The sequence below is a fragment of the Strix uralensis genome, chromosome 1 (genome assembly GCF_047716275.1).
Source record: "Strix uralensis isolate ZFMK-TIS-50842 chromosome 1, bStrUra1, whole genome shotgun sequence".
NCBI classification, from domain to species: Eukaryota; Metazoa; Chordata; class Aves; order Strigiformes; family Strigidae; genus Strix; species Strix uralensis.
In genome coordinates this window covers 7,672,261-7,689,377 of record NC_133972.1, presented here as the reverse complement: position 1 = coordinate 7,689,377, position 17,117 = coordinate 7,672,261, and positions in this window count along the sequence as shown.

Genomic DNA, 17,117 nt, shown 5'->3' with positions numbered 1-17,117 from the left:
AGAGTGTTTCAGAAAAATGAGGCTTTTCAGGTGAAAAAGGTGGGTTTGGTGCAGAAAATTGAGAGCTCTGTGCAGAAAAATGAGGCTTTTTCACCCGAAAAAGGCATTTTGTGCCCGAAATTGAGAGCTTGGTGCAGAAAAATGAGGCTTTTCACCCCAAAAACGCGGGTTTAGCCCCCATGATAGGGTTTGTGCTGTAAAAAAGGAGAGGTAGGGCCCTGGAAACGAGGCACTGCTGCATAAAAGGGAGGTTGTTACCTGTAGAATCAAAACTTTGGATGCCAAAAATTAATCTTTGAGAGGTAAAATGGGGGTTTGTGCCCTAAAATTGAGAGCTTGGAGTAGGAAAATGAGGCTTTTAATCTGAAAAAGGAGGTTTGTGCCCTAAAATTGAGATATTGGTGCAGAAAAATGAGGCTTTTAACCTGAAAAAGGAGGTTTGTGCCCTAAAATTGAGATATTGGTGAAGAAAAATGAGGCTTTTCACCCAAAAATTGAGAGCTTGTCCCTAAAATTGGGAGCTTGGAGTAGGAAAATGAGGCTTTTAATCTTAAAAAGGAGGTTTGTGCCATAAATTGAGATATTGGTGAAGAAAAATGAGGCTTTTAATCTGAAAATTGAGAGCTTGTCCCTAAAATTGAGAGCTTGGTGCAGAAAAATGAGGCTTTTCACCCAAAAAAGGAGAGCTTGTCCATAACATTGAAATATTGGTGCAGAAAAATGAGGCTTTTCAGGTGAAAAAGGTGGGTTTGGTGCTAAAATTGAGAGCTTGGTGCAGAAAAATGAGGCTTTTCTGGTGAAAAGGGCATTTTGTGCCCTAAAATTGCGAGCTTGTTGTAGGAAAATGAGGCTTTTTTACCCGAAAAAGGCAGGTTTTACCCTAAAATTGCGAGCTTGTTGTAGGAAAATGAGGCTTTTTTACCCGAAAAAGGCGGGTTTTACCCTAAAATTGAGAGCTTGTTGTAGGAAAATGAGGCTTTTCAGGTGAAAAAGGCGGGTTTTACCGTAAAATTGAGAGAGTGTTTCCGAAAAATGAGGCTTTTCAGGTGAAAAAGGTGGGTTTGGTGCAGAAAATTGAGAGCTCTGTGCAGAAAAATGAGGCTTTTTCACCCGAAAAAGGCATTTTGTGCCCGAAATTGAGAGCTTGGTGCAGAAAAATGAGGCTTTTCACCCCAAAAACGCGGGTTTAGCCCCCATGATAGGGTTTGTGCTGTAAAAAAGGAGAGGTAGGGCCCTGGAAACGAGGCACTGCTGCATAAAAGGGAGGTTGTTACCTGTAGAATCAAAACTTTGGATGCCAAAAATTAATCTTTGAGAGGTAAAATGGGGGTTTGTGCCCTAAAATTGAGAGCTTGGAGTAGGAAAATGAGGCTTTTAATCTGAAAAAGGAGGTTTGTGCCCTAAAATTGAGATATTGGTGAAGAAAAATGAGGCTTTTCACCCAAAAATTGAGAGCTTGTCCCTAAAATTGAGAGCTTGGAGTAGGAAAATGAGGCTTTTAATCTGAAAAAGGAGGTTTGTGCCCTAAAATTGAGATATTGGTGAAGAAAAATGAGGCTTTTCACCCAAAAATTGAGAGCTTGTCCCTAAAATTGAGAGCTTGGTGCAGAAAAATGAGGCTTTTCACCCAAAAATTGAGAGCTTGTCCCTAAAATTTAGAGCTTGGAGTAGGAAAATGAGGCTTTTAATCTGAAAACGGAGGTTTGTGCCCTAAAATTGAGATATTGGTGCAGAAAAATGAGGCTTTTCCACCCAAAAAAGGTGGGTTTTACCCTAAAATTGAGAGCTTGGTGAAGAAAAATGATTCTTTTCACCCGCAGAAATGCGGTTTCTGCCCTAAAATGGAGAGCTTGGTACAGAAAAATGAGGCTTTTCATCTGAAAAATGCAGGTTTGGCCTTAAAATTGCGCTATTGGTGCAGAAAAATGAGGCTTTTCACCCAAAAAAGGGAGCTTGTCCATAACATTGAAATATTGGTGCAGAAAAATGAGGCTTTTTAGGTGAAAAAGGTGGGTTTGGTGCTAAAATTGAGAGCTTGTTGCAGAAAAATGAGGCTTTACGTGTGAAAAAGACGGTTTGTGCCCTAAAATTGAGAGCTTGGAGTAGGAAAATGAGGCTTTTAATCTGAAAAAGGAGGTTTGTGCCCTAAAATTGAGATATTGGTGCAGAAAAATGAGGCTTTTCCACCCAAAAAAGGTGGGTTTTACCCTAAAATTGAGAGCTTGTTGCAGAAAAATGAGGCTTTTCAGCAGAAAAAGGTTGTTTCCGCCCTAAAATTGAGAGCTTGGTACAGAAAAATGAGGTTTTTCACCCCAAAAGCGTGGGTTTAGCCCCCATGATAGGGTTTGTGCTGTATAAAAGTAGAGTTAGGGCCCAGGAAACGAGGCACTGCTGCATAAAAGGGAGGTTGTTACCTGTAGAATCAAAACTTTGGATGCCAAAAATTAATCTTTGAGAGGTAAAATGGGGGTTTGTGCCCTAAAATTGAGAGCTTGGAGTAGGAAAATGAGGCTTTTAATCTGAAAAAGGAGGTTTGTGCCCTAAAATTGAGATATTGGTGCAGAAAAATGAGGCTTTTAATCTGAAAAAGGAGGTTTGTGCCCTAAAATTGAGATATTGGTGAAGAAAAATGAGGCTTTTCACCCAAAAATTGAGAGCTTGTCCCTAAAATTGGGAGCTTGGAGTAGGAAAATGAGGCTTTTAATCTGAAAAAGGAGGTTTTTGCCATAAATTTAGATATTGGTGAAGAAAAATGAGGCTTTTAATCTGAAAATTGAGAGCTTGTCCCTAAAATTGAGAGCTTGGTGCAGAAAAATGAGGCTTTTCAACCAAAAAAGGAGAGCTTGTCCATAACATTGAAATATTGGTGCAGAAAAATGAGGCTTTTCAGGTGAAAAAGGTGGGTTTGGTGCTAAAATTGAGAGCTTGGTGCAGAAAAATGAGGCTTTTCTGGTGAAAAGGGCATTTTGTGCCCTAAAATTGCGAGCTTGTTGTAGGAAAATGAGGCTTTTTTACCCGAAAAAGGCAGGTTTTACCCTAAAATTGAGAGCTTGTTGTAGGAAAATGAGGCTTTTTTACCCGAAAAAGGCGGGTTTTACCCTAAAATTGAGAGCTTGTTGTAGGAAAATGAGGCTTTTCAGGTGAAAAAGGCGGGTTTTACCGTAAAATTGAGAGAGTGTTTCCGAAAAATGAGGCTTTTCAGGTGAAAAAGGTGGGTTTGGTGCAGAAAATTGAGAGCTCTGTGCAGAAAAATGAGGCTTTTTCACCCGAAAAAGGCATTTTGTGCCCGAAATTGAGAGCTTGGTGCAGAAAAATGAGGCTTTTCACCCCAAAAACGCGGGTTTAGCCCCCATGATAGGGTTTGTGCTGTAAAAAAGGAGAGGTAGGGCCCTGGAAACGAGGCACTGCTGCATAAAAGGGAGGTTGTTACCTGTAGAATCAAAAGCTTGGATGCCAAAAATTAATCTTTGAGAGGTAAAATGGGGGTTTGTGCCCTAAAATTGAGAGCTTGGAGTAGGAAAATGAGGCTTTTAATCTGAAAAAGGAGGTTTGTGCCCTAAAATTGAGATATTGGTGCAGAAAAATGAGGCTTTTAACCTGAAAAAGGAGGTTTGTGCCCTAAAATTGAGATATTGGTGAAGAAAAATGAGGCTTTTCCCCCAAAAAATGAGAGCTTGTCCCTAAAATTGGGAGCTTGGAGTAGGAAAATGAGGCTTTTAATCTTAAAAAGGAGGTTTGTGCCATAAATTGAGATATTGGTGAAGAAAAATGAGGCTTTTAATCTGAAAATTGAGAGCTTGTCCCTAAAATTGAGAGCTTGGTGCAGAAAAATGAGGCTTTTCACCCAAAAAAGGAGAGCTTGTCCATAACATTGAAATATTGGTGCAGAAAAATGAGGCTTTTCAGGTGAAAAAGGTGGGTTTGGTGCTAAAATTGAGAGCTTGGTGCAGAAAAATGAGGCTTTTCTGGTGAAAAGGGCATTTTGTGCCCTAAAATTGCGAGCTTGTTGTAGGAAAATGAGGCTTTTTTACCCGAAAAAGGCAGGTTTTACCCTAAAATTGAGAGCTTGTTGTAGGAAAATGAGGCTTTTTTACCCGAAAAAGGCGGGTTTTACCCTAAAATTGAGAGCTTGTTGTAGGAAAATGAGGCTTTTCAGGTGAAAAAGGCGGGTTTTACCGTAAAATTGAGAGAGTGTTTCCGAAAAATGAGGCTTTTCAGGTGAAAAAGGTGGGTTTGGTGCAGAAAATTGAGAGCTCTGTGCAGAAAAATGAGGCTTTTTCACCCGAAAAAGGCATTTTGTGCCCGAAATTGAGAGCTTGGTGCAGAAAAATGAGGCTTTTCACCCCAAAAACGCGGGTTTAGCCCCCATGATAGGGTTTGTGCTGTAAAAAAGGAGAGGTAGGGCCCTGGAAACGAGGCACTGCTGCATAAAAGGGAGGTTGTTACCTGTAGAATCAAAAGCTTGGATGCCAAAAATTAATCTTTGAGAGGTAAAATGGGGGTTTGTGCCCTAAAATTGAGAGCTTGGAGTAGGAAAATGAGGCTTTTAATCTGAAAAAGGAGGTTTGTGCCCTAAAATTGAGATATTGGTGCAGAAAAATGAGGCTTTTCCACCCAAAAAAGGTGGGTTTTACCCTAAAATTGAGAGCTTGTTGCAGAAAAATGAGGCTTTTCAGCAGAAAAAGGTTGTTTCCGCCCTAAAATTGAGAGCTTGGTACAGAAAAATGAGGTTTTTCACCCCAAAAGCGTGGGTTTAGCCCCCATGATAGGGTTTGTGCTGTAAAAAAGGAGAGGTAGGGCCCTGGAAACGAGGCACTGCTGCATAAAAGGGAGGTTGTTACCTGTAGAATCAAAAGCTTGGATGCCAAAAATTAATCTTTGAGAGGTAAAATGGGGGTTTGTGCCCTAAAATTGAGAGCTTGGAGTAGGAAAATGAGGCTTTTAATCTGAAAAAGGAGGTTTGTGCCCTAAAATTGAGATATTGGTGCAGAAAAATGAGGCTTTTAACCTGAAAAAGGAGGTTTGTGCCCTAAAATTGAGATATTGGTGAAGAAAAATGAGGCTTTTCACCCAAAAATTGAGAGCTTGTCCCTAAAATTGGGAGCTTGGAGTAGGAAAATGAGGCTTTTAATCTGAAAAAGGAGGTTTGTGCCATAAATTGAGATATTGGTGAAGAAAAATGAGGCTTTTAATCTGAAAATTGAGAGCTTGTCCCTAAAATTGAGAGCTTGGTGCAGAAAAATGAGGCTTTTCACCCAAAAAAGGAGAGCTTGTCCATAACATTGAAATATTGGTGCAGAAAAATGAGGCTTTTCAGGTGAAAAAGGTGGGTTTGGTGCTAAAATTGAGAGCTTGGTGCAGAAAAATGAGGCTTTTCTGGTGAAAAGGGCATTTTGTGCCCTAAAATTGCGAGCTTGTTGTAGGAAAATGAGGCTTTTTTACCCGAAAAAGGCAGGTTTTACCCTAAAATTGAGAGCTTGTTGTAGGAAAATGAGGCTTTTTTACCCGAAAAAGGCGGGTTTTACCCTAAAATTGAGAGCTTGTTGTAGGAAAATGAGGCTTTTCAGGTGAAAAAGGCGGGTTTTACCGTAAAATTGAGAGAGTGTTTCCGAAAAATGAGGCTTTTCAGGTGAAAAAGGTGGGTTTGGTGCAGAAAATTGAGAGCTCTGTGCAGAAAAATGAGGCTTTTTCACCCGAAAAAGGCATTTTGTGCCCGAAATTGAGAGCTTGGTGCAGAAAAATGAGGCTTTTCACCCCAAAAACGCGGGTTTAGCCCCCATGATAGGGTTTGTGCTGTAAAAAAGGAGAGGTAGGGCCCTGGAAACGAGGCACTGCTGCATAAAAGGGAGGTTGTTACCTGTAGAATCAAAAGCTTGGATGCCAAAAATTAATCTTTGAGAGGTAAAATGGGGGTTTGTGCCCTAAAATTGAGAGCTTGGAGTAGGAAAATGAGGCTTTTAATCTGAAAAAGGAGGTTTGTGCCCTAAAATTGAGATATTGGTGCAGAAAAATGAGGCTTTTCCACCCAAAAAAGGTGGGTTTTACCCTAAAATTGAGAGCTTGTTGCAGAAAAATGAGGCTTTTCAGCAGAAAAAGGTTGTTTCCGCCCTAAAATTGAGAGCTTGGTACAGAAAAATGAGGTTTTTCACCCCAAAAGCGTGGGTTTAGCCCCCATGATAGGGTTTGTGCTGTAAAAAAGGAGAGGTAGGGCCCTGGAAACGAGGCACTGCTGCATAAAAGGGAGGTTGTTACCTGTAGAATCAAAAGCTTGGATGCCAAAAATTAATCTTTGAGAGGTAAAATGGGGGTTTGTGCCCTAAAATTGAGAGCTTGGAGTAGGAAAATGAGGCTTTTAATCTGAAAAAGGAGGTTTGTGCCCTAAAATTGAGATATTGGTGCAGAAAAATGAGGCTTTTAACCTGAAAAAGGAGGTTTGTGCCCTAAAATTGAGATATTGGTGAAGAAAAATGAGGCTTTTCACCCAAAAATTGAGAGCTTGTCCCTAAAATTGGGAGCTTGGAGTAGGAAAATGAGGCTTTTAATCTGAAAAAGGAGGTTTGTGCCATAAATTGAGATATTGGTGAAGAAAAATGAGGCTTTTAATCTGAAAATTGAGAGCTTGTCCCTAAAATTGAGAGCTTGGTGCAGAAAAATGAGGCTTTTCACCCAAAAAAGGAGAGCTTGTCCATAACATTGAAATATTGGTGCAGAAAAATGAGGCTTTTCAGGTGAAAAAGGTGGGTTTGGTGCTAAAATTGAGAGCTTGGTGCAGAAAAATGAGGCTTTTCTGGTGAAAAGGGCATTTTGTGCCCTAAAATTGCGAGCTTGTTGTAGGAAAATGAGGCTTTTTTACCCGAAAAAGGCAGGTTTTACCCTAAAATTGAGAGCTTGTTGTAGGAAAATGAGGCTTTTTTACCCGAAAAAGGCGGGTTTTACCCTAAAATTGAGAGCTTGTTGTAGGAAAATGAGGCTTTTCAGGTGAAAAAGGCGGGTTTTACCGTAAAATTGAGAGAGTGTTTCCGAAAAATGAGGCTTTTCAGGTGAAAAAGGTGGGTTTGGTGCAGAAAATTGAGAGCTCTGTGCAGAAAAATGAGGCTTTTTCACCCGAAAAAGGCATTTTGTGCCCGAAATTGAGAGCTTGGTGCAGAAAAATGAGGCTTTTCACCCCAAAAACGCGGGTTTAGCCCCCATGATAGGGTTTGTGCTGTAAAAAAGGAGAGGTAGGGCCCTGGAAACGAGGCACTGCTGCATAAAAGGGAGGTTGTTACCTGTAGAATCAAAACTTTGGATGCCAAAAATTAATCTTTGAGAGGTAAAATGGGGGTTTGTGCCCTAAAATTGAGAGCTTGGAGTAGGAAAATGAGGCTTTTAATCTGAAAAAGGAGGTTTGTGCCCTAAAATTGAGATATTGGTGAAGAAAAATGAGGCTTTTCACCCAAAAATTGAGAGCTTGTCCCTAAAATTGAGAGCTTGGAGTAGGAAAATGAGGCTTTTAATCTGAAAAAGGAGGTTTGTGCCCTAAAATTGAGATATTGGTGAAGAAAAATGAGGCTTTTCACCCAAAAATTGAGAGCTTGTCCCTAAAATTGAGAGCTTGGTGCAGAAAAATGAGGCTTTTCACCCAAAAATTGAGAGCTTGTCCCTAAAATTGAGAGCTTGGAGTAGGAAAATGAGGCTTTTAATCTGAAAACGGAGGTTTGTGCCCTAAAATTGAGATATTGGTGCAGAAAAATGAGGCTTTTCCACCCAAAAAAGGTGGGTTTTACCCTAAAATTGAGAGCTTGGTGAAGAAAAATGATTCTTTTCACCCGCAGAAATGCGGTTTCTGCCCTAAAATGGAGAGCTTGGTACAGAAAAATGAGGCTTTTCATCTGAAAAATGCAGGTTTGGCCTTAAAATTGCGCTATTGGTGCAGAAAAATGAGGCTTTTCACCCAAAAAAGGGAGCTTGTCCACAACATTGAAATATTGGTGCAGAAAAATGAGGCTTTTTAGGTGAAAAAGGTGGGTTTGGTGCTAAAATTGAGAGCTTGTTGCAGAAAAATGAGGCTTTACGTGTGAAAAAGACGGTTTGTGCCCTAAAATTGAGAGCTTGGAGTAGGAAAATGAGGCTTTTAATCTGAAAAAGGAGGTTTGTGCCCTAAAATTGAGATATTGGTGCAGAAAAATGAGGCTTTTCCACCCAAAAAAGGTGGGTTTTACCCTAAAATTGAGAGCTTGTTGCAGAAAAATGAGGCTTTTCAGCAGAAAAAGGTTGTTTCCGCCCTAAAATTGAGAGCTTGGTACAGAAAAATGAGGTTTTTCACCCCAAAAGCGTGGGTTTAGCCCCCATGATAGGGTTTGTGCTGTATAAAAGTAGAGTTAGGGCCCAGGAAACGAGGCACTGCTGCATAAAAGGGAGGTTGTTACCTGTAGAATCAAAACTTTGGATGCCAAAAATTAATCTTTGAGAGGTAAAATGGGGGTTTGTGCCCTAAAATTGAGAGCTTGGAGTAGGAAAATGAGGCTTTTAATCTGAAAAAGGAGGTTTGTGCCCTAAAATTGAGATATTGGTGCAGAAAAATGAGGCTTTTAACCTGAAAAAGGAGGTTTGTGCCCTAAAATTGAGATATTGGTGAAGAAAAATGAGGCTTTTCACCCAAAAATTGAGAGCTTGTCCCTAAAATTGGGAGCTTGGAGTAGGAAAATGAGGCTTTTAATCTGAAAAAGGAGGTTTGTGCCATAAATTGAGATATTGGTGAAGAAAAATGAGGCTTTTAATCTGAAAATTGAGAGCTTGTCCCTAAAATTGAGAGCTTGGTGCAGAAAAATGAGGCTTTTCACCCAAAAAAGGAGAGCTTGTCCATAACATTGAAATATTGGTGCAGAAAAATGAGGCTTTTCAGGTGAAAAAGGTGGGTTTGGTGCTAAAATTGAGAGCTTGGTGCAGAAAAATGAGGCTTTTCTGGTGAAAAGGGCATTTTGTGCCCTAAAATTGCGAGCTTGTTGTAGGAAAATGAGGCTTTTTTACCCGAAAAAGGCAGGTTTTACCCTAAAATTGAGAGCTTGTTGTAGGAAAATGAGGCTTTTTTACCCGAAAAAGGCGGGTTTTACCCTAAAATTGAGAGCTTGTTGTAGGAAAATGAGGCTTTTCAGGTGAAAAAGGCGGGTTTTACCGTAAAATTGAGAGAGTGTTTCCGAAAAATGAGGCTTTTCAGGTGAAAAAGGTGGGTTTGGTGCAGAAAATTGAGAGCTCTGTGCAGAAAAATGAGGCTTTTTCACCCGAAAAAGGCATTTTGTGCCCGAAATTGAGAGCTTGGTGCAGAAAAATGAGGCTTTTCACCCCAAAAACGCGGGTTTAGCCCCCATGATAGGGTTTGTGCTGTAAAAAAGGAGAGGTAGGGCCCTGGAAACGAGGCACTGCTGCATAAAAGGGAGGTTGTTACCTGTAGAATCAAAACTTTGGATGCCAAAAATTAATCTTTGAGAGGTAAAATGGGGGTTTGTGCCCTAAAATTGAGAGCTTGGAGTAGGAAAATGAGGCTTTTAATCTGAAAAAGGAGGTTTGTGCCCTAAAATTGAGATATTGGTGAAGAAAAATGAGGCTTTTCACCCAAAAATTGAGAGCTTGTCCCTAAAATTGAGAGCTTGGAGTAGGAAAATGAGGCTTTTAATCTGAAAAAGGAGGTTTGTGCCCTAAAATTGAGATATTGGTGAAGAAAAATGAGGCTTTTCACCCAAAAATTGAGAGCTTGTCCCTAAAATTGAGAGCTTGGTGCAGAAAAATGAGGCTTTTCACCCAAAAATTGAGAGCTTGTCCCTAAAATTGAGAGCTTGGAGTAGGAAAATGAGGCTTTTAATCTGAAAACGGAGGTTTGTGCCCTAAAATTGAGATATTGGTGCAGAAAAATGAGGCTTTTCCACCCAAAAAAGGTGGGTTTTACCCTAAAATTGAGAGCTTGGTGAAGAAAAATGATTCTTTTCACCCGCAGAAATGCGGTTTCTGCCCTAAAATGGAGAGCTTGGTACAGAAAAATGAGGCTTTTCATCTGAAAAATGCAGGTTTGGCCTTAAAATTGCGCTATTGGTGCAGAAAAATGAGGCTTTTTAGGTGAAAAAGGTGGGTTTGGTGCTAAAATTGAGAGCTTGTTGCAGAAAAATGAGGCTTTACGTGTGAAAAAGACGGTTTGTGCCCTAAAATTGAGAGCTTGGAGTAGGAAAATGAGGCTTTTAATCTGAAAAAGGAGGTTTGTGCCCTAAAATTGAGATATTGGTGCAGAAAAATGAGGCTTTTCCACCCAAAAAAGGTGGGTTTTACCCTAAAATTGAGAGCTTGTTGCAGAAAAATGAGGCTTTTCAGCAGAAAAAGGTTGTTTCCGCCCTAAAATTGAGAGCTTGGTACAGAAAAATGAGGTTTTTCACCCCAAAAGCGTGGGTTTAGCCCCCATGATAGGGTTTGTGCTGTATAAAAGTAGAGTTAGGGCCCAGGAAACGAGGCACTGCTGCATAAAAGGGAGGTTGTTACCTGTAGAATCAAAACTTTGGATGCCAAAAATTAATCTTTGAGAGGTAAAATGGGGGTTTGTGCCCTAAAATTGAGAGCTTGGAGTAGGAAAATGAGGCTTTTAATCTGAAAAAGGAGGTTTGTGCCCTAAAATTGAGATATTGGTGCAGAAAAATGAGGCTTTTAACCTGAAAAAGGAGGTTTGTGCCCTAAAATTGAGATATTGGTGAAGAAAAATGAGGCTTTTCACCCAAAAATTGAGAGCTTGTCCCTAAAATTGGGAGCTTGGAGTAGGAAAATGAGGCTTTTAATCTTAAAAAGGAGGTTTGTGCCATAAATTGAGATATTGGTGAAGAAAAATGAGGCTTTTAATCTGAAAATTGAGAGCTTGTCCCTAAAATTGAGAGCTTGGTGCAGAAAAATGAGGCTTTTCACCCAAAAAAGGAGAGCTTGTCCATAACATTGAAATATTGGTGCAGAAAAATGAGGCTTTTCAGGTGAAAAAGGTGGGTTTGGTGCTAAAATTGAGAGCTTGGTGCAGAAAAATGAGGCTTTTCTGGTGAAAAGGGCATTTTGTGCCCTAAAATTGCGAGCTTGTTGTAGGAAAATGAGGCTTTTTTACCCGAAAAAGGCAGGTTTTACCCTAAAATTGCGAGCTTGTTGTAGGAAAATGAGGCTTTTTTACCCGAAAAAGGCGGGTTTTACCCTAAAATTGAGAGCTTGTTGTAGGAAAATGAGGCTTTTCAGGTGAAAAAGGCGGGTTTTACCGTAAAATTGAGAGAGTGTTTCCGAAAAATGAGGCTTTTCAGGTGAAAAAGGTGGGTTTTGTGCAGAAAATTGAGAGCTCTGTGCAGAAAAATGAGGCTTTTTCACCCGAAAAAGGCATTTTGTGCCCGAAATTGAGAGCTTGGTGCAGAAAAATGAGGCTTTTCACCCCAAAAACGCGGGTTTAGCCCCCATGATAGGGTTTGTGCTGTAAAAAAGGAGAGGTAGGGCCCTGGAAACGAGGCACTGCTGCATAAAAGGGAGGTTGTTACCTGTAGAATCAAAACTTTGGATGCCAAAAATTAATCTTTGAGAGGTAAAATGGGGGTTTGTGCCCTAAAATTGAGAGCTTGGAGTAGGAAAATGAGGCTTTTAATCTGAAAAAGGAGGTTTGTGCCCTAAAATTGAGATATTGGTGAAGAAAAATGAGGCTTTTCACCCAAAAATTGAGAGCTTGTCCCTAAAATTGAGAGCTTGGAGTAGGAAAATGAGGCTTTTAATCTGAAAAAGGAGGTTTGTGCCCTAAAATTGAGATATTGGTGAAGAAAAATGAGGTTTTTCACCCCAAAAGCGTGGGTTTAGCCCCCATGATAGGGTTTGTGCTGTAAAAAAGGAGAGGTAGGGCCCTGGAAACGAGGCACTGCTGCATAAAAGGGAGGTTGTTACCTGTAGAATCAAAACTTTGGATGCCAAAAATTAATCTTTGAGAGGTAAAATGGGGGTTTGTGCCCTAAAATTGAGAGCTTGGAGTAGGAAAATGAGGCTTTTAATCTGAAAAAGGAGGTTTGTGCCCTAAAATTGAGATATTGGTGCAGAAAAATGAGGCTTTTAACCTGAAAAAGGAGGTTTGTGCCCTAAAATTGAGATATTGTTGCAGAAAAATGAGGCTTTTAACCTGAAAAAGGAGGTTTGTGCCCTAAAATTGAGATATTGGTGAAGAAAAATGAGGCTTTTCACCCAAAAATTGAGAGCTTGTCCCTAAAATTGGGAGCTTGGAGTAGGAAAATGAGGCTTTTAATCTTAAAAAGGAGGTTTGTGCCATAAATTGAGATATTGGTGAAGAAAAATGAGGCTTTTAATCTGAAAATTGAGAGCTTGTCCCTAAAATTGAGAGCTTGGTGCAGAAAAATGAGGCTTTTCACCCAAAAAAGGAGAGCTTGTCCATAACATTGAAATATTGGTGCAGAAAAATGAGGCTTTTCAGGTGAAAAAGGTGGGTTTGGTGCTAAAATTGAGAGCTTGGTGCAGAAAAATGAGGCTTTTCTGGTGAAAAGGGCATTTTGTGCCCTAAAATTGCGAGCTTGTTGTAGGAAAATGAGGCTTTTTTACCCGAAAAAGGCGGGTTTTACCCTAAAATTGAGAGCTTGTTGTAGGAAAATGAGGCTTTTCAGGTGAAAAAGGCGGGTTTTACCGTAAAATTGAGAGAGTGTTTCCGAAAAATGAGGCTTTTCAGGTGAAAAAGGTGGGTTTGGTGCAGAAAATTGAGAGCTCTGTGCAGAAAAATGAGGCTTTTTCACCCGAAAAAGGCATTTTGTGCCCGAAATTGAGAGCTTGGTGCAGAAAAATGAGGCTTTTCACCCCAAAAACGCGGGTTTAGCCCCCATGATAGGGTTTGTGCTGTAAAAAAGGAGAGGTAGGGCCCTGGAAACGAGGCACTGCTGCATAAAAGGGAGGTTGTTACCTGTAGAATCAAAAGCTTGGATGCCAAAAATTAATCTTTGAGAGGTAAAATGGGGGTTTGTGCCCTAAAATTGAGAGCTTGGAGTAGGAAAATGAGGCTTTTAATCTGAAAAAGGAGGTTTGTGCCCTAAAATTGAGATATTGGTGCAGAAAAATGAGGCTTTTCCACCCAAAAAAGGTGGGTTTTACCCTAAAATTGAGAGCTTGTTGCAGAAAAATGAGGCTTTTCAGCAGAAAAAGGTTGTTTCCGCCCTAAAATTGAGAGCTTGGTACAGAAAAATGAGGTTTTTCACCCCAAAAGCGTGGGTTTAGCCCCCATGATAGGGTTTGTGCTGTAAAAAAGGAGAGGTAGGGCCCTGGAAACGAGGCACTGCTGCATAAAAGGGAGGTTGTTACCTGTAGAATCAAAACTTTGGATGCCAAAAATTAATCTTTGAGAGGTAAAATGGGGGTTTGTGCCCTAAAATTGAGAGCTTGGAGTAGGAAAATGAGGCTTTTAATCTGAAAAAGGAGGTTTGTGCCCTAAAATTGAGATATTGGTGAAGAAAAATGAGGCTTTTAACCTGAAAAAGGAGGTTTGTGCCCTAAAATTGAGATATTGGTGAAGAAAAATGAGGCTTTTCACCCAAAAATTGAGAGCTTGTCCCTAAAATTGGGAGCTTGGAGTAGGAAAATGAGGCTTTTAATCTGAAAAAGGAGGTTTGTGCCATAAATTGAGATATTGGTGAAGAAAAATGAGGCTTTTAATCTGAAAATTGAGAGCTTGTCCCTAAAATTGAGAGCTTGGTGCAGAAAAATGAGGCTTTTCACCCAAAAAAGGAGAGCTTGTCCATAACATTGAAATATTGGTGCAGAAAAATGAGGCTTTTCAGGTGAAAAAGGTGGGTTTGGTGCTAAAATTGAGAGCTTGGTGCAGAAAAATGAGGCTTTTCTGGTGAAAAGGGCATTTTGTGCCCTAAAATTGCGAGCTTGTTGTAGGAAAATGAGGCTTTTTTACCCGAAAAAGGCGGGTTTTACCCTAAAATTGAGAGCTTGTTGTAGGAAAATGAGGCTTTTCAGGTGAAAAAGGCGGGTTTTACCGTAAAATTGAGAGAGTGTTTCCGAAAAATGAGGCTTTTCAGGTGAAAAAGGTGGGTTTGGTGCAGAAAATTGAGAGCTCTGTGCAGAAAAATGAGGCTTTTTCACCCGAAAAAGGCATTTTGTGCCCGAAATTGAGAGCTTGGTGCAGAAAAATGAGGCTTTTCACCCCAAAAACGCGGGTTTAGCCCCCATGATAGGGTTTGTGCTGTAAAAAAGGAGAGGTAGGGCCCTGGAAACGAGGCACTGCTGCATAAAAGGGAGGTTGTTACCTGTAGAATCAAAACTTTGGATGCCAAAAATTAATCTTTGAGAGGTAAAATGGGGGTTTGTGCCCTAAAATTGAGAGCTTGGAGTAGGAAAATGAGGCTTTTAATCTGAAAAAGGAGGTTTGTGCCCTAAAATTGAGATATTGGTGCAGAAAAATGAGGCTTTTCCACCCAAAAAAGGTGGGTTTTACCCTAAAATTGAGAGCTTGTTGCAGAAAAATGAGGCTTTTCAGCAGAAAAAGGTTGTTTCCGCCCTAAAATTGAGAGCTTGGTACAGAAAAATGAGGTTTTTCACCCCAAAAGCGTGGGTTTAGCCCCCATGATAGGGTTTGTGCTGTAAAAAAGGAGAGGTAGGGCCCTGGAAACGAGGCACTGCTGCATAAAAGGGAGGTTGTTACCTGTAGAATCAAAAGCTTGGATGCCAAAAATTAATCTTTGAGAGGTAAAATGGGGGTTTGTGCCCTAAAATTGAGAGCTTGGAGTAGGAAAATGAGGCTTTTAATCTGAAAAAGGAGGTTTGTGCCCTAAAATTGAGATATTGGTGCAGAAAAATGAGGCTTTTAACCTGAAAAAGGAGGTTTGTGCCCTAAAATTGAGATATTGGTGAAGAAAAATGAGGCTTTTCACCCAAAAATTGAGAGCTTGTCCCTAAAATTGGGAGCTTGGAGTAGGAAAATGAGGCTTTTAATCTGAAAAAGGAGGTTTGTGCCATAAATTGAGATATTGGTGAAGAAAAATGAGGCTTTTAATCTGAAAATTGAGAGCTTGTCCCTAAAATTGAGAGCTTGGTGCAGAAAAATGAGGCTTTTCACCCAAAAAAGGAGAGCTTGTCCATAACATTGAAATATTGGTGCAGAAAAATGAGGCTTTTCAGGTGAAAAAGGTGGGTTTGGTGCTAAAATTGAGAGCTTGGTGCAGAAAAATGAGGCTTTTCTGGTGAAAAGGGCATTTTGTGCCCTAAAATTGCGAGCTTGTTGTAGGAAAATGAGGCTTTTTTACCCGAAAAAGGCAGGTTTTACCCTAAAATTGAGAGCTTGTTGTAGGAAAATGAGGCTTTTTTACCCGAAAAAGGCGGGTTTTACCCTAAAATTGAGAGCTTGTTGTAGGAAAATGAGGCTTTTCAGGTGAAAAAGGCGGGTTTTACCGTAAAATTGAGAGAGTGTTTCCGAAAAATGAGGCTTTTCAGGTGAAAAAGGTGGGTTTGGTGCAGAAAATTGAGAGCTCTGTGCAGAAAAATGAGGCTTTTTCACCCGAAAAAGGCATTTTGTGCCCGAAATTGAGAGCTTGGTGCAGAAAAATGAGGCTTTTCACCCCAAAAACGCGGGTTTAGCCCCCATGATAGGGTTTGTGCTGTAAAAAAGGAGAGGTAGGGCCCTGGAAACGAGGCACTGCTGCATAAAAGGGAGGTTGTTACCTGTAGAATCAAAACTTTGGATGCCAAAAATTAATCTTTGAGAGGTAAAATGGGGGTTTGTGCCCTAAAATTGAGAGCTTGGAGTAGGAAAATGAGGCTTTTAATCTGAAAAAGGAGGTTTGTGCCCTAAAATTGAGATATTGGTGCAGAAAAATGAGGCTTTTCCACCCAAAAAAGGTGGGTTTTACCCTAAAATTGAGAGCTTGTTGCAGAAAAATGAGGCTTTTCAGCAGAAAAAGGTTGTTTCCGCCCTAAAATTGAGAGCTTGGTACAGAAAAATGAGGTTTTTCACCCCAAAAGCGTGGGTTTAGCCCCCATGATAGGGTTTGTGCTGTAAAAAAGGAGAGGTAGGGCCCTGGAAACGAGGCACTGCTGCATAAAAGGGAGGTTGTTACCTGTAGAATCAAAAGCTTGGATGCCAAAAATTAATCTTTGAGAGGTAAAATGGGGGTTTGTGCCCTAAAATTGAGAGCTTGGAGTAGGAAAATGAGGCTTTTAATCTGAAAAAGGAGGTTTGTGCCCTAAAATTGAGATATTGGTGCAGAAAAATGAGGCTTTTAACCTGAAAAAGGAGGTTTGTGCCCTAAAATTGAGATATTGGTGAAGAAAAATGAGGCTTTTCACCCAAAAATTGAGAGCTTGTCCCTAAAATTGGGAGCTTGGAGTAGGAAAATGAGGCTTTTAATCTGAAAAAGGAGGTTTGTGCCATAAATTGAGATATTGGTGAAGAAAAATGAGGCTTTTAATCTGAAAATTGAGAGCTTGTCCCTAAAATTGAGAGCTTGGTGCAGAAAAATGAGGCTTTTCACCCAAAAAAGGAGAGCTTGTCCATAACATTGAAATATTGGTGCAGAAAAATGAGGCTTTTCAGGTGAAAAAGGTGGGTTTGGTGCTAAAATTGAGAGCTTGGTGCAGAAAAATGAGGCTTTTCTGGTGAAAAGGGCATTTTGTGCCCTAAAATTGCGAGCTTGTTGTAGGAAAATGAGGCTTTTTTACCCGAAAAAGGCAGGTTTTACCCTAAAATTGAGAGCTTGTTGTAGGAAAATGAGGCTTTTTTACCCGAAAAAGGCGGGTTTTACCCTAAAATTGAGAGCTTGTTGTAGGAAAATGAGGCTTTTCAGGTGAAAAAGGCGGGTTTTACCGTAAAATTGAGAGAGTGTTTCCGAAAAATGAGGCTTTTCAGGTGAAAAAGGTGGGTTTGGTGCAGAAAATTGAGAGCTCTGTGCAGAAAAATGAGGCTTTTTCACCCGAAAAAGGCATTTTGTGCCCGAAATTGAGAGCTTGGTGCAGAAAAATGAGGCTTTTCACCCCAAAAACGCGGGTTTAGCCCCCATGATAGGGTTTGTGCTGTAAAAAAGGAGAGGTAGGGCCCTGGAAACGAGGCACTGCTGCATAAAAGGGAGGTTGTTACCTGTAGAATCAAAACTTTG